The sequence below is a fragment of the Silene latifolia genome, chromosome X (assembly GCF_048544455.1).
Source record: "Silene latifolia isolate original U9 population chromosome X, ASM4854445v1, whole genome shotgun sequence".
In the NCBI taxonomy this organism is placed as follows: Eukaryota; Viridiplantae; Streptophyta; class Magnoliopsida; order Caryophyllales; family Caryophyllaceae; genus Silene; species Silene latifolia.
The window spans coordinates 262,008,566-262,015,242 of NC_133537.1; the positions used below are offsets into that span (position 1 = coordinate 262,008,566).

Below are 6,677 nucleotides of genomic sequence, written 5' to 3' on the forward strand. Positions count from 1 at the left end.
CACAGAGACCGTCACTTCTCCAGATTTTCTAGAGATGGCTGAAGAAGCTAGTATAGCCAGTCACTCCGAGCCAACAGCTGCGAATCTCTATAAGGGATTCGCATTACCAGGGACGGATATAAAATTTGAGCCGAAACCGTCTTATAATAATTTGGTTGAGAGAAACCAATTTGGGGGAGCTGCAAATGAAGATGCGGCTAAACATATGGAGACATTCATTGACTACTGCTGCTCCATACCCCCACCAGCAGGTGTGACCCAGGACCAGGTGAAGGAGTCGATATTTATATTCTCACTCTGTGATGCTGCTAGGGAGTGGTACCGAGACCTGAACCGAGCTGCTAATGGGATCACTGATTGGAATTCGCTGGCCCTAGCATTCTACAAGAAATATTTCTCTGCCTCGAAGACCAATGCCATTAGAGCTCAGATCACGAGCTTTAAACAGGGTCCTGATGAGAATTTTCATGAGGCATGGGTCCGTTTCAAGAAGTTGGTGCGAACTATTCCGCACCATGGGTTCGAGCAATGAAGCCTGTACAATCAATTTTATAATGGGCTTTATGACGATCAGAGGGCTATCTTGGATGCGGCAGCTAATGGCAGATTCCAGGAGAATGTTGGAGAAACTAAGGAGTGGAAAATCATTGATGATATGGCCACCCATAAAGTTGAGCATGGAAATTCCAGGGGAAATCAAAGGAGAGCTGCTGAATCCCCTTCTGTAGCTGCATTAGAGGCTCTTACGGCAAGATTTGATAAGTACGAGTTGGGAGGAGCTTCAAAAGGAGGGATTTATCAAGTGAATGTTGTGTCAGGGGGTCCTTTCGTCTACAAGAGATGTGGAGGAGAAGGACATGTTGCAGATTTTTGTCCTAGTCCCTATGAGTCTCGTGCTGCTTTTCAACATTATAGGTAGACAAGCACTTATTTTGAGCCGAATGTCCATCCAAACTTGAGGTGGAGTAGCCAAAACGTCCAAAATCCGACTCCACCCCCCCCCCCCCCAGAGCAGCAACAGCAAAGTTATGTGCCCCCTCATAAGCAACAACAGTTTCAAAAGCCTCCCTATGTGCCTCAGCAGCAGCAATTTCAAAGTTCTGACATTTCTGAGCTGAAAAACATGGTTCAAAATCTGTCGGGTTTGCTGCAAAAGGAGTCTCAAGCTAGAGAGACTTCTACAAAAATGTTGGAGAGTCAAATTGCTCAATTGGCAAGCAAGAGTGCAACTCGAGCTCCGGGGCAATTACCGTCACAGCCGGACCAAAAGAAGGAGACCCTTAATGCTATTACTACCAGGAGTGGGTCTACACTTGAGGGTCCTACAGTTGAAAATGCTAAAGGAAAGAAAAAGGCTGCTGAAAAGGGGAAGAAACAAAAGACGTATAGCAGTGGAAGCAGTCGACCGACCGCATCACCCAGTCGGTCGACCACTGATGCTGTTCCAGAAGACTTCCCTGATGCTTCTGACGATTCGGGTAAAATCATCCCTGGTCGACCGACCGAGGAGGGTGGTCGACCGACCACCAGTGCTGCTGACGCTGAGCCTTATCGCCCATCTATGCCTGATAACTTGAGGGAATTCTTATTCCAAGGCGATTCAACTCCGGGATTTTTGAGAAGAGCTCCAACTACGGATGGTACTATTCGCGTCCCATATCCGGATAGGCTAATTCCGACCAAAGAACAGGTATCTTTCGATAAATTCAAAGATGTGATTCGTAGTTTAAATGTTCAGGTACCTTTCCTTGAGTTGGTCAATCAAGTGCCCGCTTACATGAAATTCATGAAGCAGCTTTTAACTAAAAAGCGGTCACTTAAGCATGTCCAGTCTGTAGCTTTTACTGAGGAGTCTAGCTCCTATTTACCCAGACTACCCCCGGGAAATTAGCTGATCCGAGTAGTTTCTCTGTCCCATGTTTTATTGGCACCTTTCCCATAGAGAAAGCCTTATGTGATTTGGCGGCTAGCATTAGTGTCATGCCCTTAATCCTAGCGAAGAAATTAGGCTTAACCAAATTTGCCGTGACCAACATGACTGTTCAGATGGTTGATCGCTCTGCGGTCCAGCCTATAGGGGTCTTAGAGGACATTCCTGTCCAAATAGGGAAATTCTTTTTCCCTGTTGACTTTATTGTCCTAGACATGCCCGAGGACGATCATATACCTATCATTCTAGGGAGACCATTTTTGCACACTGCTGGTGCAAAAATTGATGTTGGGGAGCGGACCTTGACCTTTAGGGTGGGCAAACAGTCCATTGTTTTTGCTCAAACCGCTAGAAAGAAGGATCCCATGTGGGCTGTTATATGCAATGCTATTTCTGCTAAACCGTCTTATGTGGTCATTTCTGATGTTCCTACTTTATTGCCTGTACCCATTATTCCTGCTGTTGTGACACCTCCGCCCCAGATTAGGAGCAAATTGGAGGACGATTTGTCTGTTTAATCTATTGCAGGAGCTGGTTTGGCGAAGGATGAGCTGCCCGTTACTCCAGTTGAGCCTATTGTTCAGCGCGACGGTCTTGGATGCTTGAGTTATGGCACTGACGAGGAGCTTGAAGAGGATGAGCCGGCCAAAGTTACAGTTTCTGACTTGGAGCTTGAGAAGTCAGATGACAAGTGGGAGGATGCGTCAGATGTAGATCCGTCGGACGATGTTGTGGATTGGAGTGCTGAGAAGATAACCACCATAGAAGGTACTTCGTGTAGCCAGAATCCATGGTCGGAGATTTTCCGCATTTTTCGCGGATAAACATTTTATTGCTTGAGCTTTTAAGACATTTTTATTGCTTTTAAGACTATTTATGGTTTTTTTTTTGCGCGAGACTTCGCTTTGTTTGGTTCACTTTAGAATTTTTAAGACTATAGACTGTTTTTTATTGGGTTTGCGCGAATTTTGGGCGCGTAATATTGTGCATTTGTAGGTTTCTAGACCATGATAACTCAATTTATTGAGTTATTTCGAAGAAAACAAGATTGCTGTGTCAGGTACAGCGGTCGGTCGACCGGTTCCCTTGGTCGATCGACCGGGTTGCTGTTTCCAGAGAGCACTGTTCACCCGTTGTGTGGTCGGTCGACTAGCCCCTTCAGTCGGTCGACCACCAATGCTGCTATTCTTGACTCTCGTTTTCTTCTACTTTAAATTCCATGCACATTTTTCCCGCCCAAGTTCTTTTATTTCCGAACGATGTTTGCTTTTCTGTCTTTCAGGTATCTTATGGTAGCACTGCTGGCTACCGAAACCTCCTAGCTCGAGCTGGTTTCGGGAGGTTTCCGTTTGCGCTTAAATCTTGTGAGTTCCCGACATCTTTTTCTCTTATGTCTTATTTAGTTGTAGTTCTTTAAATGCAAATTCCCATTTCCTTTTTCGCTTCTTATACATGATTTCGCACAATGGGGACATTGTGTGATTTGTTTTGGGGAAGGGTTTTGCATTGCATAGCATTCATTTGTTTTTGCATTCACGTTTAATTATTCTGTTTGCATTGTTATTTAATTTCTCCATATATACCAAAAAAATTGGAAAAAATTCAAAAAAATTCAAAAAATTGCACGTTTATTTTAGCATGTAGGTTGAGTCGGAACGGTAGTATTTCAATGATGACATTGCATTTTCAGCCGTTTATGCCTAAGCCTTGCTTAATTGACATGTTATTAGTAGAATCGTATATGCATATCTACGAGTTTTCGTTAAATATCTTGCTGAGCTTTAGACTTGACTTTGATTTTTGGCAAACTACATTATTTTCTGAGTTATTAGAGCCTATAACTGGTGTCATTCATGACCAGTTTATCTAGGATTGTGAGTAGTTATTCCTTATGAGACATGTTATATCAATATGCATAAATATGAACTTAATCTGCTTAGTGCCTGTACGCATTTGGTCTGTGGTTTGTTGACACATGTGGTAGAGGTCCCTTTCCTCATTTTTGCCCAATAGCCTCTCATTAGCCAAATTAGCCTTTTTTGTCCCATAAACTACATACTAAAATTAGCCTACCTTATCCGAGCTAGTAATGGTGTTTTTGGGAATGTGCTTAATGCTATTTGGTTATATGCTCAATTGAGTGATTTGTGAAATGATGAGAAGGAAAAGAAGAGAAAAGAGAAAGAGAAAGAAAAGAATTGAAAAGAAAAAGAAAAAAAAAAAGACGAAAAAATTGTATCAGACCCGACATTCAGTCGACCGACCGTCCCCTATGGTCGGTCGACCATGGTTACTGCAAATTCGAAAAATCACATGTTTCAATTATTATGATTTGGTGATTTTCACTCTCATGTTATCATTTATATTCTTTGGGGAGTTGAATTTTGTGGAGGTTGTGAGTTTTGTGCCTCGAATTGGCACCGTCTTGTATCATTTACATTGAGTTTGAAGTTGGGATTCACTTATAGTTTGGATTTGTAGTTACTAGCTTGGCTTTAACTCCTCATATCCGAATTCATTTTAGCCTTCTCTTACCCATTACCTCACATATCCATATTTACCTCGGCATGTGTCTGTTGGAAATTTATATCTCTTTAACTCAACATATTCATAATGTTATAATTTTAATTTAGTCATAAAATTAAAAGATGATCTTATGCATGCAAACAATAATATAATTAAAGAAGAAATCATCATCTCACATTGATATTTCGGTTTATATGGGCACAAGTGAGTTCACCTACTCACTTGTTCTTGAGCTTCCTTAAGTGGATGAACAAGGATTCAAGTAGAGAATCCCTCCCAAGGTTTTATACCCAAGATAACAACTTAATAAAATTAATATTATTATTACTAGATCAATATTAATTTTTGTATAAAATTAACCCAAAATATTATTTGGTCTCTCAATAATTTCGCTTAAGAGAGAGGGAGGAGGAGGAAGATTTTATCTCACTAAAACTCTTATTTTAGATGATGAATAATGAATGATAATGCACTAACTTTTGATGTACTGTATAAGATAAATTATAGAGCAAAAACCCTTGGCCTTGCTCTATGAAAAACCGGGTAAGGGGGAAGGAAAGGGACCAATGCATGCACAAGGTGGTCTTCACAAGAGCAAGTAGGGTTGCATGGCTAGGTTTAGGAGGAAATGATTATGTTTACCACTAACATAATCAACACAATATATTCCTAATACTCCCCTTAATTTCGGTCATTAGTGATAAAATGGACTCCATTTTATCTTTGTCAATTTGTCATATGTCACATGTCACATGTCACATAAAATTGTTATGTATTTTTAACATATTAAAAATCAACGCATTAATAAAAATACGTCATATACAAAAATCGACTTAGTAATTCATACTTACTTGTACCAAAATATTTTACTAATTATAAATCACAACATCTTGTATTTATAATAATTTATTCATTCAAATGCAATTGTTTCCTTAAACAATAATTTCATCTAAGTAATTAAAACAATTTGATTACTTAGACCGTATCTCATTTAATCAAATTACAATGAGACACGTAAATATTACTTCCAAAATCGTCCGTCAATTTTAAGTAATTTAATTGACTCGTATCGTCATACGATCAATTAAATGATCAATTAAGAGTGTTACCCTTTAGGTATGACCTAAGGGGATCAACTGGTCACCACCGTCTCACGACGAATGTCAAACTCTAGTCACCAATCATTACCGATATGTGTGGACCGTTGTGATAAAATATTACTTCCCAATTGTATTCTTAAAATGAGACTTAAACATGTGATTATCATGATCAACAGTTGTGATCGCATTATTGCCGGAGGACACATATTCCAACAATCTCCCACTTGTCCTCGACAAGTGTGCGTCACCAATTCTCTTGTCCTATTACTATCTCCCACTCAATGCAAGGTGTCTTTCAGGTCGTACTTGCAAGTGATCATATCGAGAGTGGTTTCCTCGATCTGGAGAATAACTGATTGACCGGATTTTATCTATCATAGATATCTTCCGAGCGTGGCCACGCATTTCCAGTTCATTACTCCTCGAGTGGCCCCGAGATATTGTTATAACACGACTAGGGGTGGACAATTCTATCGCACTCATTCCTTCGACTAGCCACAACCATCATAACCCAAAATATGCCCATTTGACCCCATTTACGAAGGTCGTAGTAACACAAATCAAAGTTAATCTGAAACTGTGCCATCTTAGGTGAATAGTCTTTAGTCAAAAGAATCGACTCATTAGAATACTATAGTAGCTCTCGCCATAACTCTATAAGCGGTCATAAGGCCCGACAAAATGTTCCTAACAGTCTGCCTATGTGATCGACTAGTCATTCTCATATGACTCCATGGAACGTGAACTTGCCATCAATCGCATCACATTCTAGTCACTTCGAGACGTCACCTCATGTAAGTAACTATGGGCGAATACAATGCTAATCCGTGTTCACTTAAACGGGGTTCAATTGTCTTACAACCCGTTGGATGTAACAAAGTATAAGGTGAGTTAATAATAACTCAAACGACAAATGTCGACATCACATTCGGGTAGTCAATACCATATTACAACCTTGTGATGCATATTGTAAGTGTGTAAACACCAGACAATTGTAATGGAAGTTTAATATACCATGTGTCCATGTGTTCAAACTTCTTTTAATCGCATTTCCTTTATATTCATGTTATCTCTCATAGCATGAACATTACCAAGTACACATATATATAGGTTCCCAACCT

At 40.2% G+C, this 6,677-nt stretch overlaps 1 non-coding gene across 1 annotated transcript; it reads right to left on the reverse strand.

The window, feature by feature from the left end:
* Positions 1-415: 415 nt before the first annotated feature.
* Positions 416-522, reverse strand: LOC141625430 (small nucleolar RNA R71). Its single transcript, XR_012535212.1, has one exon. It is a non-coding gene; the product is annotated as a small nucleolar RNA R71 (small nucleolar RNA).
* Positions 523-6,677: the final 6,155 nt, after the last annotated feature.